We start from the raw sequence: 20,657 nt of genomic DNA on the forward strand, positions 1-20,657 counted from the left end.
TAACACCCTAAACAGAACTGAGGTGCAAATGTTTTATGTGCATTAAAATGTTCATGGTTTTTAATCACTTATCTCAATTTTGTTCAACAGCTTGGCTTTTTGGAAACCCCCAGTACATCATTCATGAGCAGAACTCTGCTGGAGGGTTTTGTGGAATTGGATCCAATATGTAAGTCTCTCGGAGTAGCTTATAGCTTCTTACAGATACAAAAGTGAACAGCTAGTGTATTTACTATTATATAAGTTAAAAACAACAATTTAAATAAAACAAAAGAAAACCATTAAAACATGTTAATCAGGTTTATGTGTGGGTGCAAAGCCTCATCTGTGTTTCTGTATATAACAGAAAGTTATATATTTAAGTTGTATATTTAAAGTTATATATTTAAAGTTATATATTTCTCTATATAACCAAAGCTACAATACCAGTGAACTCTTCAACTTAAATCGTTCTTAAGCTTCTTGATGAACTGAGGAGAACTCTCTTTTGGCTTATTTTCTCTCTCGGTGTCTGTGAGTGTCAGTCCCAGTGTCAGTAGAACTAATCATGTAGTGTATCTGGGTTGCAGGATTTTTTCATTTATTTGTTTGTTTGTTTTTTTATTTAAAAAGCACAAAAGGTATCATTTGGGTATGAATCAGATCGTCTCTTGATATAGTGTGAAAAAAGACTACAACTATTCCAATCATGTCTAAATCAAAAGCCACTGCACCAGGCCAGAGGGGCGCCAGAACCCATATCACAACATGTAGCAGCTCCTTTTACCTGCCAGCCCAGGTGTGTGGGGTGCCGTGATCGTATAGTGGTTAGTACTCTGCGTTGTGGCTGCAGCAACCCCGGTTCGAATCCGGGTCACGGCATTGGCTTTTCCACATCACTGTTGAACGCTAGGCACGCCTGTTGACCTATGGCCGTTTTTCACTTGAAAAGCATAAGCAGGTAGGACCCCGCTCCCATTAAGGCCCACGTGGGCCAGTGGCGCAATGGATAAAGCATCTGACTACGGATCAGATGATTCTAGGTTCGACTCCTGGCTGGCTCGGCTGCCTTTTGAGAGCCCAGAGGTGTGCCCCAAACTCCAGCTGCCGAATTGCCCTCCCCTATGGTCTAGCGGCCAGGATTCCTGGTTTTCACCCAGGTGGCCCGGGTTCGACTCCCGGTATGGGAACGTGACTTTATTGGATTGCCCGCAGAGCTGGCAAGGAGTTCACCAAATCGTTCAGTTAATAACGGCCGGGAACGCTTCCTCAACGGAAACCAAAAACGATCCCCGATTGCAGCCAGCAGCATGTTGGTGTTGTGTACATTTCGATTCACTGCGCAAAACGTTACATAACTGATTTGTCATCACTTATTTATTTGTAGGCTCCCCCTAAGGCTCCCATGGGCCAGTGGTGCTACCTGAAGACCGATAGTCTGGGTCAGCCGGCCAATCACAGCTCACCTGGGAAATCTTTCTCGCCCAATCACATCGGCCCGTTACATCTTTCTTCTCCAATCCCTGCGCTGAAAAGATGGACAGACAATCGCCCATAGCGAGCCAATCGAATCTCTCACAATTTTATCGTTCTCCGCTAATCGCAACAATGGCCCGCCCACAACAATCGATGGATCGTGCGCGCTAATGACGTGTCATTCAAGTCAAATGTATTTGCATAATTACAGTGTGGCACAGAAGCGGATTACAAACAAATTACTGCGTCAGGTTTTTTGTTTTTTTATGTTTTTTTCAGTGTGGGATTTACCTTTGTATTTTAATAACTTTGTTTAACCTTTATTTTAGTAGGTTTGTATTTATCTTTAACGGTTGTTGTTTACACATCTAGATGTAAATATCTGGAAATGAAATCTGAGAATTCTGGTCTATAGCCTTATATACTTTTTTGGAACTTAAAGCCAAATTGTCTTCAAAGTATAAAAAAAACATTTGAGTATTTTCAGAGGGGACTGTACAAATAGTCTTAATAAGTGAGCGAGTGTGTATCTCTGATAGAAACTACTATATATTAACTGTACCAAGTCAGTGTGTTTTATGAGTATTGTTCATTTCCATCAATCTAACCTAACACTAGCCTACAATCTCCACAGAAGGTTGATCTGAAAAAGAGACCTCAGTCTGGGAATTCCTCCACATCTAAGAGTACATCCCCTACCCTGACTCCATCGCCATCCCCAACTCCTAAGCCTCTAATTGGTGAAACCCTGTCTTCTGCTTCTTCCCAACCATGTTCTAAAAGTAGTGGTGGCTCCAGCAGTGGCAGCATCACTGATGAAGGTCAGTGCAAATAAAGATGATCAGACTTTATGGTGTGTAGGAATGTACTCTCATTCACACTATTGCAGTTTACCAGTCTCTAACATACAAAAGCCAATATGGTTCTGGACCATGAACGTAGACACGGTATTCAGAAATGAACACATCTATCTACAAAATACATAGACCACCCTGAGCAAATTGTGTCAAGACATAGAGCAGGGTAAAGGTATAAACCATATCTAAGGTGTTGAATGTTCCAAGAAGCACAGTGGGTTCTATCATTGTGGAAAAATGTTTGGAATCAACAGGATATCCAGCCAAACTCAGTAACCAGGTTAGAATGGCTTTGATCAGAGAGAAAACAAAAGCCCACTGACAACTTTAACAGCTTTAGAAGTCCTCTGCAGAAAAGGGAGAACTTGCTGGAAGTACAGCCATCTCAGAAGTTCTCCATCAGTAAGAGCTTTATGTTGGAATAGCTAAATGAAAACTGCTGCTGAATATAAGCACTGCTCAATATTTGGGCAATACCACTGTTATTGTGAAGCATGGTGTTGGCAGGAGTACTTCTCAGTGGCAGGAGGGGAAAGACGGGTCAGAATTAAGGGAAGGATGAAAGCAGCCGAAATACAGAGAGGTTCTTAAAGAAAACTTGCTCCACAGTGGACACAGCCTCAGATTTTAAGACAAGGTTTAACCTTTCAGAACGACAACATGAATATATCCAAGACAACCCTGGAGTGGCTTTGGAACAACTTTCTAAATGTCCTTAAATGGCCCAACCAAATCCCAGACCACATAGGACTTCAGTGAAGCAACATGAAGATGGCAGTTACACCTGTAGCCTGTAGAGTCTTGTCAAAGTAGACTTAGAGCTGTACTCAGTAAATTGTGCATAAATCATATGTGATTTTTTCCTCTCTGTAAATTACCTGTATTGTTTTATTTACAGGTAGACATGGAGGCCTTTTTGACTCTGACTGATGGAGATCTGCAGGAGCTGGGGATTAAAACAGACGGGCCCAGACAACAGATTCTGGCAGCCATTTCTGAACTTAATGCTGGAAAGGTGTGTTTTTTAAAAACTGCTAGTCAGCGTTGTCTAATCTGGTCCCATGTTTATAGACGGTTTTGTTATAATATCATATGAATTTCAGGGAAGAGAAAGACAGATACTGCAGGAAACTATCCACAATTTCCAGTCATCTTTTGGGAGTAGCGCAGCATCCTGCAGGTTATTCACATTTTGAGTATTAAACACAAGATATAATAGATATAAGATATAAATTAAACATTATATAGATTGTAAATTTTCACATTTTTTGCAGAATCTTTGTGTACTTATTGCCATTTCACTGTATCTGGAAGCTCTAATATACTTTATATTTATTTTCTTATACTCCAGTTTGGGCAAGACATCAGCTGCATTCCCTTAACAAAAGGTAACACTTTTGGCCAGATGAGGGACTGGAGAATGGTGCCAACTCACTTCAAGACTGATCGTACCCAAAGCAAATGAGAAGTCACAAAGGACCTCACACGTTATTCTGCATAAGGGACCGCATCTTAGAATAACGCATACAAGCATTGACATAGGGTCGCATATTGGATGTGTCTATTTTGCCATCCAATTTGTGGTGTTTAATGTATTGCTAAGTTTGGGCATGATGACAAATAACTGTCTCAGATGATATGATGTACACCGATCAGCCATAACATTAAAACCACTTGCCTAATACTGTGTAAGGCCCTATCGATACAAAAACAGCTCAGACCTTTCAAAGCTTGGAGTCTACAAGAGCTTTGAAGTATGCTGTGGAATCTGGCACCAGCAGTATCTACAAGCACAGGTAATAAATAAAATAAGAAGGAATATAACAAAAAATACTAAAATACCCCAATTTAAGGGTACAAAAATATAACAAAAAATATACAAAAATATAACAAAAAATATTAGACATTTGTAGTCTAAAATTTAGCTTTGCTCCAGAGATTTTCAGTGGGGTGTACTCATTTTTGCATCACCCTAATTTGAGTAAAACTGAAAATTTTGTTCTCTAGGTTATTTTATTGACCTTACTTTCATCTTATAAAAGTTCAGATGTTATATAAAACTTAGTCTTGTCAACATTTTGGAGATTCAGTCGTACAGAAATTTGTCGACGGTCCCTAAAATACAGCTTCCGAATGTCTGTCTAATGTCCGAGTATCAAACTAACTTCACCGCGGTGGTAAATAAAATCTGTGGACATTAACCAAACAATACTCATTTTAACGTAAGTGATATAAAAGGAAACGATAAATCCAAACGTAGACCTCTGTTCTGTTAACTTCATCTTTTGTGATTTGAGTCTTCAGCTGATGACGTAGCATCAAAGGAGGCCTGCCCAGGCCTGCTTACCACACCCCAATACCTTGACTCCACCCCCACATCAAAACAGTGCCAGAAAGTCAAACACAAAGAAAAGTGAAGCGCAAACTTACATTTCACTGAAACGCAAAATAAAAGCAGCGTCGCAAATACATTTAAGTCATTTATATTTTGCAACTCTTTATTTTTTATTTTCCAAAACTTATCAATTTCTCGCAAATTTCATTTTTGCATTTGCAATACTTTATTTTCTTTTGCAACACATGAATTCTTTTGCGAATATATGTGGCATTGAATTGACTCCATAGGGGTTCCATTTCCAGTCTCACATGAGAACTCTGACATTTTGATTGAATCAGATTGAATGCTACACTAGATAGTTGTGCAGTGTGAAAGCAACAGTGATCCGATGACTGTGAAAATCGTGCAGTGTGAACCCGGCATAACACCAACAATAAATCACCTCTACTCACAAGGAATATCTGACAGTCTGCAGCCTGTATTAGCTTAGTTGTCTGTGCCTTAGACCTCCATTGTTGTCCAAAAATCAATATAAACATAACAGCCACACGGGTAATGTGTTTCCTAATCCCAAAATGTTTGGTGGAGCAATTTTTAAAAAAAACATTGCCCTAAATACTCAGAATCACCATAACTGAAGTAAGCAAGTGCAAAAGAGCGCTATAGAAAGTTATAGCAATTATGAGCATTTTTCAATAAATAAATGTCATTCAGTGGAGCAGTGTGTCTGTCTGATGTGCTTTTAATCATTTTTTAACAACAATCGAGACAATCCATTCTTCATTTTAGTCTATGTGTAAGGATTGCTGAAAATATGATTAGTCCCGACTGACCTTTCTGACCTGCTTTCCTTTCTCGAATTTGCTAGAAACATGGACGTTAGACGTGGTTCAACATGTGTTTATGTGTAATGTTGGTATTTGCAATATTTTGCTGTGCGATGAGAAGTAAGGTTCAACTGCCAGCATGAGGAAGTGGACCAAAAATGTCCTCCAAGAAATGTGATCTCAAGGTGAGCTTGCATGTCTAAAAGCTATACAGATGCCATTGATGGTAGACGATTATAATGAGCTAGCTCTTGGCAGTTGTTGGTTTTATACTGCACTTTCTCAGGTTGTGCTCTATTTTGGTTTATAATGTTGGTTTTAGCTATAAATTAAGGTCCAGGTGCAGAGACAGGGGGTTCTCAATCCTGGTCCTCAAAGACCACTGCCCTTCTTGATTTCCAACTATCATTGCCCTACCTGCTGCTGACTACCAGGATCAGGTGTGTATATTTCAATTAAAAATCCACTTCAAGTCAAAGTCAAAGTCAAAGAAGGTTTATTGTCACTTCAACCATATATAGCAGATGCAGTACACAGCAGAACTGATTACTGGAAGAGTTTAAGAGTCAACAGATATGTAGAGATTGATATGATTTTTTTCCAGAGGATGAAAGCTGATTTATAAGGTCATTCAGGTTCATGTACCATTGCATCTTGTTTTAATGCTGTTTAACTCTTTATATCTGACACTAATTACACCAACAAAACCATCCTGTGACATTTCTGTTTTTTAAAGTGGTCAGTCTGGTATATCTCATGCCATAATCCAGAATGTTCCCCTTTACAACCCACGGTGACAAAGGTGTCACAAGCCCTTTAAATGTCCTGGGAAGTTCCTTTTATAGCTTTATCCCTGATTTTAACTCATGAAGTCCTAAAATAACACCTACTGAACATCCTGGTGGGTCATGTGATAGGTCATGTGATTTTTTGTTCCCACAACATTTGTTGACCTCCAAGATGCATGTGTTGCAAGGTACAAGGACCACATGAGGTCACGGAGGTCAAACCATAATGCTTGCCTATGTCAATGCATGGCTGATCTCCCACCGTGACTGTAAACTACTTGGTGTCCACAAGCCACTGAAACAAAGGAGCTTCCAGGCTGAGGTTGCAACTAGCCTTATTCTCCTGCATTCACAAAGGGGCCGTCTATCACTCAACACCAACTCCACCACCACCTCCCAAGAAAGTTCATGTTGGAGTTCCAGATGATGTTCATGTGGACCAGGTTGCACACGGGCCTGTGAAGTGTGGTCGTTGCAAATTCTGCAAAATCAATACAACCACCACCCTCTGTGAGAAATGTGATGTGCGTCTTAGTTTCACTGAGGAAAGAAATTGCTTCAAATGTTTCCATTTGGCCTAGGTTATTGCCACATAAACAAATTTCATGGGGTTTCATGAGAAATGGGTCCGGCTGCTTAATGCCCATTGTGACATATATGTAACATTACAGATCCCTGACAGTAGGGGGTGGTATTTTGAAAAAAAGTTGAGAAATGTGTTATTTGGCATCTATTTAGTCTGTGTTATGTCCCCCATCATTTTCCCTGAAGGAGAAAGGGGTCTGGGTTCTTATGGGTTAAGGCACAGTGAACTCTATAATGTGTGCTTTAATTGCCTCTGTATTCCACAGTTTTACATTTCTACACAAACAAAAAGTTTAAGTCCACATTCTCAGATGCAAAATGTAAAATACTGCAAAATGTAAAATAATAGTTACCCACAAAAACAGGATCAAAATGTGGAGGTGAAAAGAAACTGCGCAAGATCTAAGCATGCTATCATATCTGTAAAACATGAGCCTGATGATGGAACTGCTGATTGCAGAAGCAAAATGAATTCTGAGGAGTATAGAAACATCAACTAAAGTTCAGGAAAAATGCCTCCAAACTAAAAACTTCAAAACTAAAAACTGGGAAATTCTTGTGAGAAAAAGTCAGTCACTTGATCTGAAACCTTAAGAAAAAAAGGGGGACTAGCAATAAATGCATGATATGGAGAAAATTGTGGACATGGCTGTAAATCATGAGCATCCCCTTCTAAATAATAAAACTGCTTGAAGCCCAAACTGGAGAAAGAAACAGAGTTCAATTTTATTTATTTATTTTTTATTTACTGTACTTTAATGTACTTTTGTTAAGAAACTAGAAAGTACTAAAAACACACAAATTAAATCACTCTAGTGTTTCACTAACAGTGTTTTGGAATGACTGAAAGACAATAAGCATTCCTTTCCATTTTAAACATCTAACCAACGTTCATTTTCATGAACAGGATTTTTATTTATTTATTTATTTTGGAAAACACCTTAAAGACTACTGATATTATAAACTATTTCTTCTTAAAGAGTAACCTTGAGAGTTCAGAGTAACTGCATTATAAATGATGTGCTACAGTGGTGTGATTTGGTGTAAACTGTAAATCCACATTTTTAGTCCTCTACAATTTAGATTTTCAGATTTTTATCTCAAGATTTCAGACTTTTTATACACAACTGTGCTCTGGATGCTTAAATGTAAATGTGCAATTCCCCAAATGTTACAGATTTTTCTACATTTTGGAAACAAACTTTAAAAGACTATAAATATCTGAATTTTGTTGGATGTTATTTGTCATTTTTCACATTTTAGTAAACCTTACAAAGTTTCTGAAGTTCTTTAAAAAGGATTTGTATATGAGTGAAAAGTTCATTTAGTGTTGTGTTGCTTTTTAAAGGAAAATTATAGACATACTGATGACTAAAAATAATCAGAATGAGACGGTAATAGGAGCAAATGAAAACATTTATTAAAGTAAACTATATAAACACTATACAACTATAAGTTTATTTACAACAATATTATTTGCAGCTACTATTTATACTAATTACTATTAGCAGTTATCTATATAGACAAGGATAGAGGGATAGATTGATAAGGGACGCTCTATGAGGGATGAGGGATATTAAAACTACTCCTTGGGTGCTGGGTTCACTCTACAGACCTGTAGGGAAGAAAAGAGTATACTTTAATATTAAGTTCATCAAAAATAAGAATAAAATTAATTTCTACTTACGTGTGGAGAGCTTGAGCAATGTATAGAAAAGAAGTGAGGGAAAAGAAATGGAACAGAAGGAAGAAAAGAGGAATTTGGTAGAAGGAAGGACATTGCTCAGAGCTTCCACAAAATGTCCATCATCTTCTGGACACGCTGTCTGAGGAAAGGTCTCAGTTTGCTGGCTAAGGCTGCTGGGTCTTGGTAGAACTCCGGGGGCTGAGTAAACAGCACTTCAGCGAGATCTGTAAGCTGATCCTATAGACAAATTACATCATCACTGTCACAATCCAACATAGTGTCACTGAGTTTAGGATACAATACTGAGAATTTGTGGATCACAGCATCAGAAGATATTAGACACTTACAATAAGCACTTTAAAGTAGGTCCTTGCTGCAGGCTTCCACACGTCTACCTCCCACATGCTGATGAGCGCAAACAGGCGCTCCAAGAATCCTCCCTTAAGCTTTAGGAAAGAAAGACGACAAGCTCCATTAATATCATGTCATATCAGGGTTAACAACATGGAAAAATAAAATGAGATGAAATAAACCATGTTCTGAAACTACATTCAAGCATGGCTTTTAAATCTCCTGATAAGACTCTTACTGTCTCAGGTATTGAGCTGTTTGTAAAATAGCCGAATAGAAGCAGCTCGAAAAAGATGTCCACGAAGTTGTAGTGGTAGACCTGCACAGAAGAGAAAAGTTACAAGAAGAAATTAGCTTTACATAATGGAGTCCTGTTTTCTATCACATCAAAATCTTTTAGATTTAAACATTTGTCATGTTACACAAGCATTTATAAGCTTACATAGGACCCGGAGAGCTCTGCTGCAATCCAGTCCTGATAAGAAGGAGTCTTCAGGAAACGAATCAGAGCCTCGTAGTCCAGCTGTACACGACCTGCATCCTGTTAAAGCAAACAAACAAAATAATCACTTTGGCTTCAGTTTTTTTAACGTGGAAACTCATTTTAAACCCTAAAATGAAGCAGTATGTAAGCCTCAGCATGTCCAGTACTTTACTAAAGATACACAGATGATGTATGACATGGGCCAAATGTCCAACTACTGCATATCCCAGAGCCCTCTTCATTATGTACATTTTATTTTAATATTTATCCTAAGAATGTCCTTTTTTTAGCAGGCTGTGATTGTTATAAAATTAGCTTTTGATGCTTGTTATTTTAATTATTATTCCTTAATTACTCATTACCACATTTGTTTGACAACTACATCATTTTCAAGCCCAGTAACTGAAAGTATTTAGCACAAGGAAACAGTCTATCATCATTCTGAAGTCACCTGGTTGTTAACTGCTGCCAGACGCATCACAATCTTCTTCCCCATAACGAACAAGAAGTTCTGATTGTGGATGCAGGTAAGATGAATCTGAATATAAGACAGCACATAATACAAGTTAAAGCAGAGTGAACTTCCCCTGAGCAAAAACAGCAGCTAAACAAAGGTTTTACTCACAGCGAACGCCTCACGGAGAGCATGCAGCTTCAGGCCGATATCAGTTACCCCTCTCTCTGTAAGATGGTCCCTAAGAAACAAAAGATTTACATGCTTAGTGTATTAAACATACATTACTCCTTTATACCATTAAACTGTGAAGAGAAGCGTACCAAGTAAAGGGCACCTCCATCTCCTCTTGGCTAAGGCTCTCCTCACTCTCCTGCAAGACACATTAGCAATAAATCATTAAAACTCACACAGTAAATGTTACAGCCTCCCATTCAGGGGAATAGCAGCATCTGTAGATACACATCAGGTCTGAAACACAGAATTACCTCAGAGTCGTACTGTTCCTCTGAATCACTGTGGGGAGAGTCAACCTGCTCCTGCTCCCAGGTGGAGGTGTTCACCTGACCATCTTTAGCCACATGCAGGAACGTGCAGGACACCTTCTTAAAGGTTTGCTGTTAAATTAAAAAATATATAAAAACACTGCAGACCCATATGTGTACAAAATTCCAAGAGTTACTATCTACAATAAAGACTTCATGACATTGCAATAAATTTACCATATAATCCTCAAGTGGCTCCATGATGGTTTCCACCCGGTTACAGGAAAGGAGCTCTGTAACCTTCCCATATTCAGCCTTAAGAGAACAATTTGAAGTGAACACAATTAGTCACTGCAACTAACAAAAGTTTTGTGACGCCACAACAGATAATCCCTCACCTGTATGGCAGTGAAATGGTCCTCGATGGTGGTCCGATAAGGGAATCCCTGCAAATGACAATTAGCTGTAACTCAAGATCTACTTCTCAAAAGTGTTCATCTAATAATCATTAATATCAATTCTCTTCATCAGAGTAACAAAGATGGTGATTACCAGCTGGTCAAAGTAGCGCGTCTTGGTGGTTTTAAACCAGCAAAAACCACTCTCAGGACCCCTTATCATCCCGAGGAAGTATCCCTTAACGTCCACTGCCTAGAAATAGAGAAACTAAACATTAGAACTTGTAAAGAAGGATGTGTGTGTGTTTGTATCTCAGCTGCAGCACTGTACAATACCCCAGACTGGGAGTTGGAGGAGTCTGCAGTGTTGTACTCAACATTACAGCAGGTGCTGTTCAGCTCACCAGCACTGAGGGGCTGTGAAAAGTAGAAGATGAGGATCATCAGTGTTTTTTATCATAGCAGTTTCACACTAACACTTTCAAACATTCTGTCACTTGGAAAATCCAGAGATCAGATTTAGTAAATAAATGACAGGTTTGGTTACCAGAACAACAGCTGAAGATGTGGAGTGAGTTTCTGTGGGTAGCTGCGGCAGGATTGGCTCAACAACCTTAAGACACACACACACACACACTTAGACAAAAGCAGCCTACACGTTTCAAATGTAGTTAAAATATTTTACTGACACATACCTGGAGGACTGAGGGAGTATCTGACGATTCTCCCAGCAAATCCACAGCTTCTGCAATAAATTAGTTTCATGTAAGTTTAATTACAACTAATATTTTCTGTTAAATGTAAAACATTAAAATGGCCAAATTTATAAGGTAGTAGAGAGAGAGACCTTGTAAATTTTTCTTTCCTTTCTTTCTAATGCTTAAAAGTTAATAAACCTGTGAGTTAGTTAGCTAGTTAATTTGTGAAGAAACAGACTAATTGTAGCATTAGTAGCTTGTGTAAATTCACTGTACATGTGACTGATTAAACTCTCTAAATCCTCAAGTCCAGGCATCCTGATGAACTCCACCTCCCCATCAGGATCCACACGCTGCCGTCTACTCAGAGGGGCTTCTTGATTGCCATCCTCTTCGTCCCGCCTCCTCCTTATGCCCTGGCGTGGGACAGGAGTTATCATTGTGGCAGGAGCATAGTACATACCAGCCACAATGTTGTGGATGTCGATATTGAAATAAGGCTGGGGCAAAGGAACTGTTGAAGGCTGTGGACTTCCTGAAGGTGGTGGCCTCCTCAAAGGGGATGGGGTCCGGAGAGGGGATGGACTGCTCACAGGGGGTGGGGTCCTGAAAGGGGATGGACTGCTCACAGGGGATGGGGTCCTGAGAGGAGAGAGGCCTCTCACAGGTGGGGATGGGCTTCTATCAGGGGACAGGTTCCTCGTTGACACCTCATGTTCACCACCATCTCCAGCTTCATTTTGCTGAGCAGGTCGGCTGTTGTCGTCCTCATTAGCACTGAGCTCTCTGTTGTAGTTGAGCTCATCTTGTGGAAATACAAACGTCTCCCTCCGTCTCCCTGTGTCAAAGAAGATGAACAGACAATGAAACACATCTAATAACATCTCATAAAAGGAAGCAGAAAACCTTATTTTAATAGCACTGTGTATGTTTTGTAAAGCAGGAAAACCTCACTATCAAAACAAGAAGTATTTACACAAGTTATATTACTGTAATCTTCCTATAACAGTGCATTAAAAACTCAGTATTTACATTTTAGCTGCATTTATAGGTGTTATACAGGGCTCTTCCAGTATCACGGCTTCACTGTTAGTCACACTGTGCACTTATTTCAATGCTTAAAAATATCTTCCCCCAAAAAATGCAGATTAAAATACATTTCTATTACAGTCTATTACTTTAGCACTTTCTTACTCCAGTGGTTCACATCCCCTTTGAGTCCAATTGTGTCTCCTCTCAAAAATTCGCCCTTTATCGTAAATTACACTACTCCTAACTATTTTATTCACGACAGCTAGAAACAAAACCTTGCTGAACAGAATTGAAACAAACAGCTTGATATTTTTGCCTAAGCTGCACTCTACATTGCCACACTAGCTCCATTTATTTGTACCGATTGGTTTTGTTCAGCTAGCTGCCTTTCCTCACAGCCCCTTTCTCTCTCCGCTTTAACAACTCGACAAACACGGACAATGAAAAATCCTTAAAATAATAAGTTACTTCATGTTATTGTAAGTATTTTAACTTATTCTATTCACTCCATCAAAAAACTATGAACACTGAAAAACAATTACTTAGCTACATGCTAACTAGCCGTCTAGCTAATCTTTGCTAATACTCCTCGGCTTGACTTAGTAAACTTTAGCAAACGTTAAGTAAACATTGGGACTTTTATGAAAAGCTGATGTTAACATATCTGAAAACATCAACACTGTTTTCTTCTTCCCTGCTCGTTTCACTGGAGTCTGCCATTTTGTCCGCTAGCTTTAGCATACTGATCGGGTACGTAAAGCGATTAGCCGAATAAAGATTAGCCGAACTGAATTTCTCAAAACCATCTAATCATATAAAACGATATTCCTGATTGCGGTTTTTTGTAATAACGCGGTGTTTAAAAGACTTTATACTTAAGTGAAAAAGAGGAAACTCAGTAACTCACCGTTCCAGGGGTCGTACAGTCCGCTCCATCCGGGCTCGGGATCCACATCCGGGTGCTGAGGCTCGGCTCCTCCCCCGAAGTTCATCATCGCTGCGCTGTAGAGTCGGTGTAGGAGTCAAATCCAGTAGTGGAGTACAGAGAAATCCGAAACAGGGGCGTAGCAAAAATGCCAAAAGATAATCCAAATCTTGCGACCTTCAGAACCAGTATAAACCAACACTAACTAGTATAAACCAACACTAACTAGTATAAACCAGTATAAACCAGCACTAACTAGTATAAACCAGCACTAACTAGTAACAAGAGTCAATAATGAATAAATAATAATAATAATCATAATAATAAGCTGAAATGTCCGGGAAGCCCAGGGAGTGAAGCATAGCTGAAGTTTAAGGCAGCATGTAGCTGTACAGTTAGAATTCAAGCTGTAGGACCAGTTTAAAGACGATACGACCTTAAAAAAAAAAAAAAAAACTCCTGTTTACGGCATCTACCGAAAACCTCCGAGAAAAACCGAACTGTACGGAAACCAGGAAGTGAAGTCCGTAAAAAATGCATTTACAAATTATATATTTTACATTTTATAATTTGCTCCTGCTGAACACACTCAGTGTCCTCAAGGTAGGATGATCTTTATCCTTTAATGCCACACTGTTTCTACAATAAATCATGTTAAAGTGACAGTGTTACAGTCTAATGTTATGTAGCACACAAGACACCTCATCTTGCCGTGAATTAGCCTAATGCTAGTTACCGTGCTAGCGAACCTGGCTACTGGTTTAAACTACACAATAAAATCATTAAGCTCGGTTTAAGAATTTATTTTATTTCCACAATGAAATATTTACCCCATTAGAAGTCCATTCTTAACAACCCCTTCTCCTGGTTTTAATAAAATAAATCGTGCTTAGCTTTGTGATTCAGCAGCTAGCGCGCTAACGGACTTTAGCCGATTTTTAGCGATTTCAATGACAGTGTAATATTTGGACTAATCATATCTACCGAGAGAACTTGTATATTTGTTGTAATTATTTAACACTTTATTGGTTATATTAATGTGAATATGACATTTCTTCTAATAATAGTTCACCTGCTAGTGAACATGCTGTTGTTTTACATTACACACTAAAATCCTGAACCGAGTTGATGAGCTCGGGTAACGAGAATTTAGTTTATTTCCATAATATAATATTTACCCATTTAAAAGGTGACTTTTCACACCCCTGAGTACTGGTTTTACACGAAATCATGACTAGACTAGTGATTTAGTCAGGTCTAAAGGACTTAGTTACAGATGTATGTTATCTACCTAGAGAACTTCGCTAATCATTTCATTTACACAGTTAGCATCATGCTAGTTATCGTGCTAGTGAACTCGGCTACTGGTTTAAATGACACAATAAAATCCTTAAGCTTGGTCAAGAATTTATTTTATTTCCACAATGAAATATTTACCCTGTTAGTAGGTCACTTTTAACAACCCTGACTACTGGTTTTACACTAAATCATGATTAGCCTTGTGATCCGCTAGCTAGCGCGCTAGCGGACTTTAGCCGATTTTTACACTGTAATAGTTGGACTAATTATATCTACATGTCTATTTGTTGTAATTTGTACACATTTTATCGGTAAATATAATATAAATATAATGTTTAGCCTAATGTTAGTTAAGCTGCTAGTGAACTTGGCTGTTGTTTTACATTACACACTAAAATCCTGAACGAGTTGATGAGCTTGACCAACGAGAATTTCATTTATTTCCACAATATAATACTCATCCCCATTAAAAAGTCACTTTTAACAACCCTGACTACTGGTTTTATACTAAATCATACTTAGACTACTGATTAATCAGCTCTCGCGCTAAAGGGCATGGTTACAGATGTACACCGATCAGCCATAACATTATGACCACCGACAGGTGAAGTGAATAAGACTGATGATCTCCTCATCATGGCACCTGTTAGTGTGTGGGATATATTAGACAGCAGGTGAACATTTTGTCCTCATAGTTGATGTGTTAAAAGCAGGAAAAATGGGAAAGTGTAAGGATTTGAGCGAGTTTGACAAATGGTGATGGCTGCACGACTGGATCAGAGCATCTCCAAAACTGCAGCTCTTGTGGGATGTTCCCGGTCTGCAGTGGTCAGTATCTATCAAACGTGGTCCAAAGCAGGAACGGTGGTGAACCGGTGACAGGGTCATGGGCGGCCAAGGCTCACTGATGGACGTGGAGAGTGAAGGCTGACCCATGTGGTCCGATCCACAAGACGAGCTACTGTTGCCCAAATTGCTGAAGAATTTAATGCTGGCTCTGATAGAAAGGTGTCCGAATACACAGTAAATCACGGTTTGTTACTTATGGGACTGCATAGTCAGGGCGCCCATGTTGACCCCTGTGCACCACTGAAAGCACCAACAATGGGCATGTGAGCATCAGAACTGGACCACGAAGCAATGGAAGAAGGTGACCTGGTCTGATAAATCAAGTTTTCTTTAACATGGCGTGGATGGACGGGTGTGTGTGCACATGGCACCAGGATGCACTATGGGAAGAGGGCAAGCTGGCGGAGGCAGTGTCATGCTTTGGGCAATGTTTTGCTGGGAAACCTTTTGGTCCTGCCATCCATATGGATGTTGCTTTGACATGAACCACCTACCTAAGCATTGTTGCAGGCCATCTACACCCTTTGATGGTAACGGTATTTCCTGATGTCTGTGGCCTCTTTCAGCAGGATGATGCACCGTGCGCCAAAGCAAAAATGGATCAGGAATGGTTTGATGACCACAACAATGAGAATGAGGTGTTGACTTGGCTTCCAAATTCCCCAGATCTCAATCCAATCGAGCATCTGTGGGATGTGCTGGACAAACAAGTCCAATCCATGGAGGCCCCACCTCGCAACTTCCAGGACTTAAAGGATCTGCTGCTAACATCTTGGTGCCAGATACCACAGCACACCTTCAGGGATCTAGTGGAGTCCATGCCTCGACAGGTCAGGGCTGTTTTGTCAGCAAAAAGGGGACCAACAGCATATTAGGCAGGTGGTCATAATGTTATGGCTGAGCAGTATATGGTATCTACCTAGAGAAGTTCACTAATCGTTTCATTTCCACAATATCATAGTGAGTATAAAGGTTTTAATAATTATACAGTATAATATTTTTTATAGATTTGGGTGGTGGACAGGGGCAGGAGGTTTTAGAGAGTTTAATCAGGTCACATGTACAGTGAATTTACACAATCTGACTGCTACAATTTTTCTGTTTCTTCACAAGTTAACTAATTATCAAACTCACTGCTTTATTAACTTTTATGCATTAATAGGAAAGTTTGATATTGTGTAATTGAAGAGTCATAATTCTGAGTCACAGAAAAATAATCTATTGCAGAGCCTGTGGATGTGCTGGAGGAATCAGCAGATACTCCCTCTGTCCTCCAGGTATGTGTCAGTTAAATAGTAATATTTTAACTTCATTTAAAACCTACAGGCCACTTTTTTCTAAGTGTGTGTGTTTGTGTGTGTGTTTGTGTGTGTGTGTTTGTGTGTGTGTTTGTGTGTGTGTTTGTGTGTGTGTGTGTGTTTGTGTGTGTGTGTGTGTTTGTGTGTGTGTGTTTGTGTGTGTGTTAAGGTCATTGAGCCAATCCTGCAGCTGCTGCCCACCGAACCACATGAAGAACCTTCAGCTGTCATTCTGGTAAGAAAATCCTTCATTTATTTCCTAAAGCCAATCAATGGATTTTACAAGGTTGTTTTTACTGTAAAGAATGTTAGTATAAATCTGATATGATAAGAAGCACTTATGATCTTCATGCTCTACATTTCACAGCCGCTCGATGCTGATGAGCCGGACAGTGCCTGCCGTGATGTTCAGTGTGTGTCTGTAGTCTCCTCCCTCTCCCAGGTATTCTACACTGCTGTAACTGAGATACAAACACACAAACATCCTTCTTTACAAGATCTAATGTTAAGTTTTGTTTCTCTATTTCTGGCCAGTGGACATAAGCAGAGACATGATTGGAATGATGAGGGGTCCAGAGAGTCGGCTCTGCTGGTTTGAAAGCGCAGAGACACACTGCTTGACTCGCGAGGTAATCACATTCTTTATTACTCTGATGAAGAGAATGGACATTTTTCAACTGACATGATTTTTAGAAGAGCACTTTTGTGAAATGTGGTTGTAGATCTTGAGTTTCATCTAATTGTCTTTTACAGGGATTCCCTTATTATACCAGTGATAAGGAGAGTTTCACTGGCATTCAGGTAAGGGATTATTCATTGTGGCATCACAAAATGTTATGAACTGCAGTGACTAATTGTGTTTGTGTGTTTTAAGTTTGTTGAGCCGAACATCCAGCTGCTGCCCACAGAACAACCTCAAGACCCTTCACCTGTTTTTCTGTTTATTTCTAAGTGACAGAAATTTAGTATGAAACTGCTGTGATCAGAAGCACTCATGATCTTCCTGCTCTACTCTTCTGAGGTAATTCAGACTTTCAGACCTGATGTGTATCTACATATGCTGCTATTCCCCTGATTCGGATACTGTAAAATTTACTGTGTGAGTTTTAATGATTTAATGATTTGGCTTGCAGGAGAGTGAGGAGCGCCTTAACCCAGAGGAGTTGGAGGTGCCCTTTATTTGGTACGATCCTCTTCACTCTTTAATGATGTAACAGTGTATTGTATGTTTAATATACACTAAACATTTACATCTCTTGTTTCTTAGCTGCCATCTTTCAGACAGAGGGGTGACTGAAATCGGCCTGAAGGTGCCCGCGCTTCGTGAGGCGTTTGCTGTGAGTAAAACCTTTATTCAGCTGCTGTTACTGCGCAGGTAAAGTCCACTCTGCTTTAACTTTTATATTGTGTGCTGTCTTATATTCAGACTCTGCTTGGCAGCATCCACAACCAGAACTTCTTGTTCATGGCTGGAAAGAAGATGGTCATGCGACTGGCAGCAGCTAACAACCAGGTGACTTCAGAATGATGAAAGACTGTATCATTTTTGTGATGGAAATAATTTCAGTTTCTCAGCCATAGCCAAAGTGAGTTACAGAGATTTTTTCGTTTGCTTTAACAGGATGCAGTTGGCCTACAAGGCCCTGATTCGATTCCTGAGGACGCCTTCCAATCAGGAATCGATTAAAGCAGAGCTCAGCTCCTGTGTAAGCTAATAAACACCTGTGTGAAATGACAGATGTTTAAAGATAAAACATCTGTCTGACTCCTCAAGCTGCACGTCCAGCTGATGATGGACATTTTGGAGGAACTCTGAGCAATGTCTTTCCCCTTACCCACTTCATCTTTTCTTCCTCTGTTTCATTTCATCTTCTTTTCTCTCACTTCTTTTTCCTACATTGCTCAGGCTCCACACGTAAGTATGAAATCATTTTATTTCTATTTTTGATCAACTTAATATTTAAAAAATCTCTTTTCTTTCCTACAGGTTTGTACAGTGAACCCCAGGACCTGAAGAAGGGCTTAACCTTAGCATTTAAGATCCCTCATCCCTTAATAATCATCCCTTATTAATCTATCCCTCTGTTCCTATCCCACTCCCCCTATTCCCATCAATAGCCTATAGATTGTAAATACATATATAGAATTGTTTAGAAATAAACTTATTTGTATACTTCTTATAGACTTTGCTTAAATAAATGTTTATATTTGTTCCTATTGCGGTCTCATTCTGATTATTTTTAGCCATCAGTATATGTATAAAAGTTTCCTTTAAACGCAACACAAACTGAATTTTTCACTCATATACAGATCATTTTTACAGAATTTCACAACCTTTAAATGGTTTACTAAAATGTGAAAAATAACAAATATATTATATATTTGTTATTATATTATATATTTTATTATATATTATATTCAGTGTTGGGGAAAGTTACTTTTAAAAGTAATGCATTACAATATTGTGTTTCTCCCTAAAAAAGTAACTACTTGCATTACTTAGTTATTTTTTTTATAAAAAGTAATGTTATGTTACTTTTGCGATACTTTTTCTTAAATTTGACCAGTAGACTGTAGTCTAGGTCTGACAGCATTAATCATACTGCAGAATTACTCTTACTAATATAACTTGTGTAAATACGTCTTGTTTTGATAGGGAGGTTTTCCTGCTTTACAAAACATACACAGTGCTATTAAAAAGGGTTTCTGCTTCTTTTTATGAGACGTTTTTAAATGTGCCACATTGTCTGTTTATCTTCTTTGACACAGGGACACAGAGGGAGACGTTTGTGTTTCCGGAGGATGAGCTCAGCTACAACAGAGAGCTCAGTGACTCTGAGGACAATGACATCTGGCCTATGAGAGGTCTCTCTCCTGTATGGATCCCATCACCTGTGAGGAGCCCATCCCCACCTATGAGAGGTCTCTCTCCTGTATGGATCCCATCACCTGTGAGGAGCCCATCCCCACCTATGAGAGGTCTCTCTCCTGTATGGATCCCACCACCTGTGAGGATCCCATCCCCACCTATGAGAGGTCTCTCTCCTGTATGGATCCCACCACCTGTGAGGAGCCCATCCCCACCTATGAGAGGTCTCTCTCCTGTATGGATCCCACCACCTGTGAGGAGCTCATCCCCACCTATGAGAGGTCTCTCTCCTGTATGGATCCCACCACCTGTGAGGAGCTCATCCCCACCTATGAGAGGTCTCTCTCCTGTATGGATCCCACCACCTGTGAGGAGCCCATCCCCACCTATGAGAGGTCTCTCTCCTGTATGGATCCCATCACCTGTGAGGATCCCATCCCCACCTATGAGAGGTCTCTCTCCTGTATGGATCCCACCACCTGTATGGATCATCCGTTTCCCCGTTAACTTGGTTTCTATTTACATGGGAGAGGTGTTCAAAAGTTCAGAAGCTCAGTCATCACCTCATGTTCATCACCTCATATCCATGATGTATGGTAAGTATCTGTGGTAAGTATGTGTGATAATTATTTCACCCCTAGATTTCAGCATTAGTCTTTTTTAATAATTATGTAAGTATTTCATCCTTTTAAACACGTGGGGTGGTGAGAATCCGCTTGATACCTTCTCGTCTGTTGTGTTGGAAAAAATTAAAAAAAAAAACATTTTGGAGCTAACTATGTAACCTGTTCCCAAAATTTTCAGTAGACCCAAGAGCCCAGTGTTCATGCTCAGGCCTCTTCTGTAGTTTTTTTTAAGAACACCTCTTATGAGCTCATAGCCCATAGTTCATAGCTACATCATTCGGTCACTTTATGAATCTCGGTGTGATTGCGCAGGCATCCAGAGGATTCTTACCACCATCTCTAGCATAATCTC

The 20,657-nt window shown here is 39.5% G+C and overlaps 1 long non-coding RNA gene and 2 other non-coding genes across 3 annotated transcripts; 2 read left to right on the forward strand and 1 right to left on the reverse strand.

Annotated features, from left to right (window-relative positions):
* The first annotated feature begins 789 nt into the window (after window positions 1-789).
* trnah-gug (transfer RNA histidin (anticodon GUG)) lies at window positions 790-861 on the forward strand. Its single transcript has one exon. It is a non-coding gene; the product is annotated as a tRNA-His (tRNA).
* Window positions 862-1,097: 236 nt separating this feature from the next.
* On the forward strand, window positions 1,098-1,169 carry trnae-uuc (transfer RNA glutamic acid (anticodon UUC)). The gene has a single exon. It is a non-coding gene; the product is annotated as a tRNA-Glu (tRNA).
* An 8,828-nt stretch (window positions 1,170-9,997) lies between these two features.
* Window positions 9,998-10,429, reverse strand: LOC131350673 (uncharacterized). The gene is made up of 3 exons (XR_009204285.1): window positions 10,315-10,429; window positions 10,150-10,199; window positions 9,998-10,067 (listed from the first exon to the last, which is right to left on the reverse strand). It is a non-coding gene; the product is annotated as an uncharacterized LOC131350673 (long non-coding RNA).
* Between the last annotated feature and the right edge of the window lie 10,228 nt (window positions 10,430-20,657).

The sequence above is a fragment of the Hemibagrus wyckioides genome, unplaced genomic scaffold, assembly GCF_019097595.1.
Source record: "Hemibagrus wyckioides isolate EC202008001 unplaced genomic scaffold, SWU_Hwy_1.0 Contig7, whole genome shotgun sequence".
In the NCBI taxonomy this organism is placed as follows: domain Eukaryota; kingdom Metazoa; phylum Chordata; class Actinopteri; order Siluriformes; family Bagridae; genus Hemibagrus; species Hemibagrus wyckioides.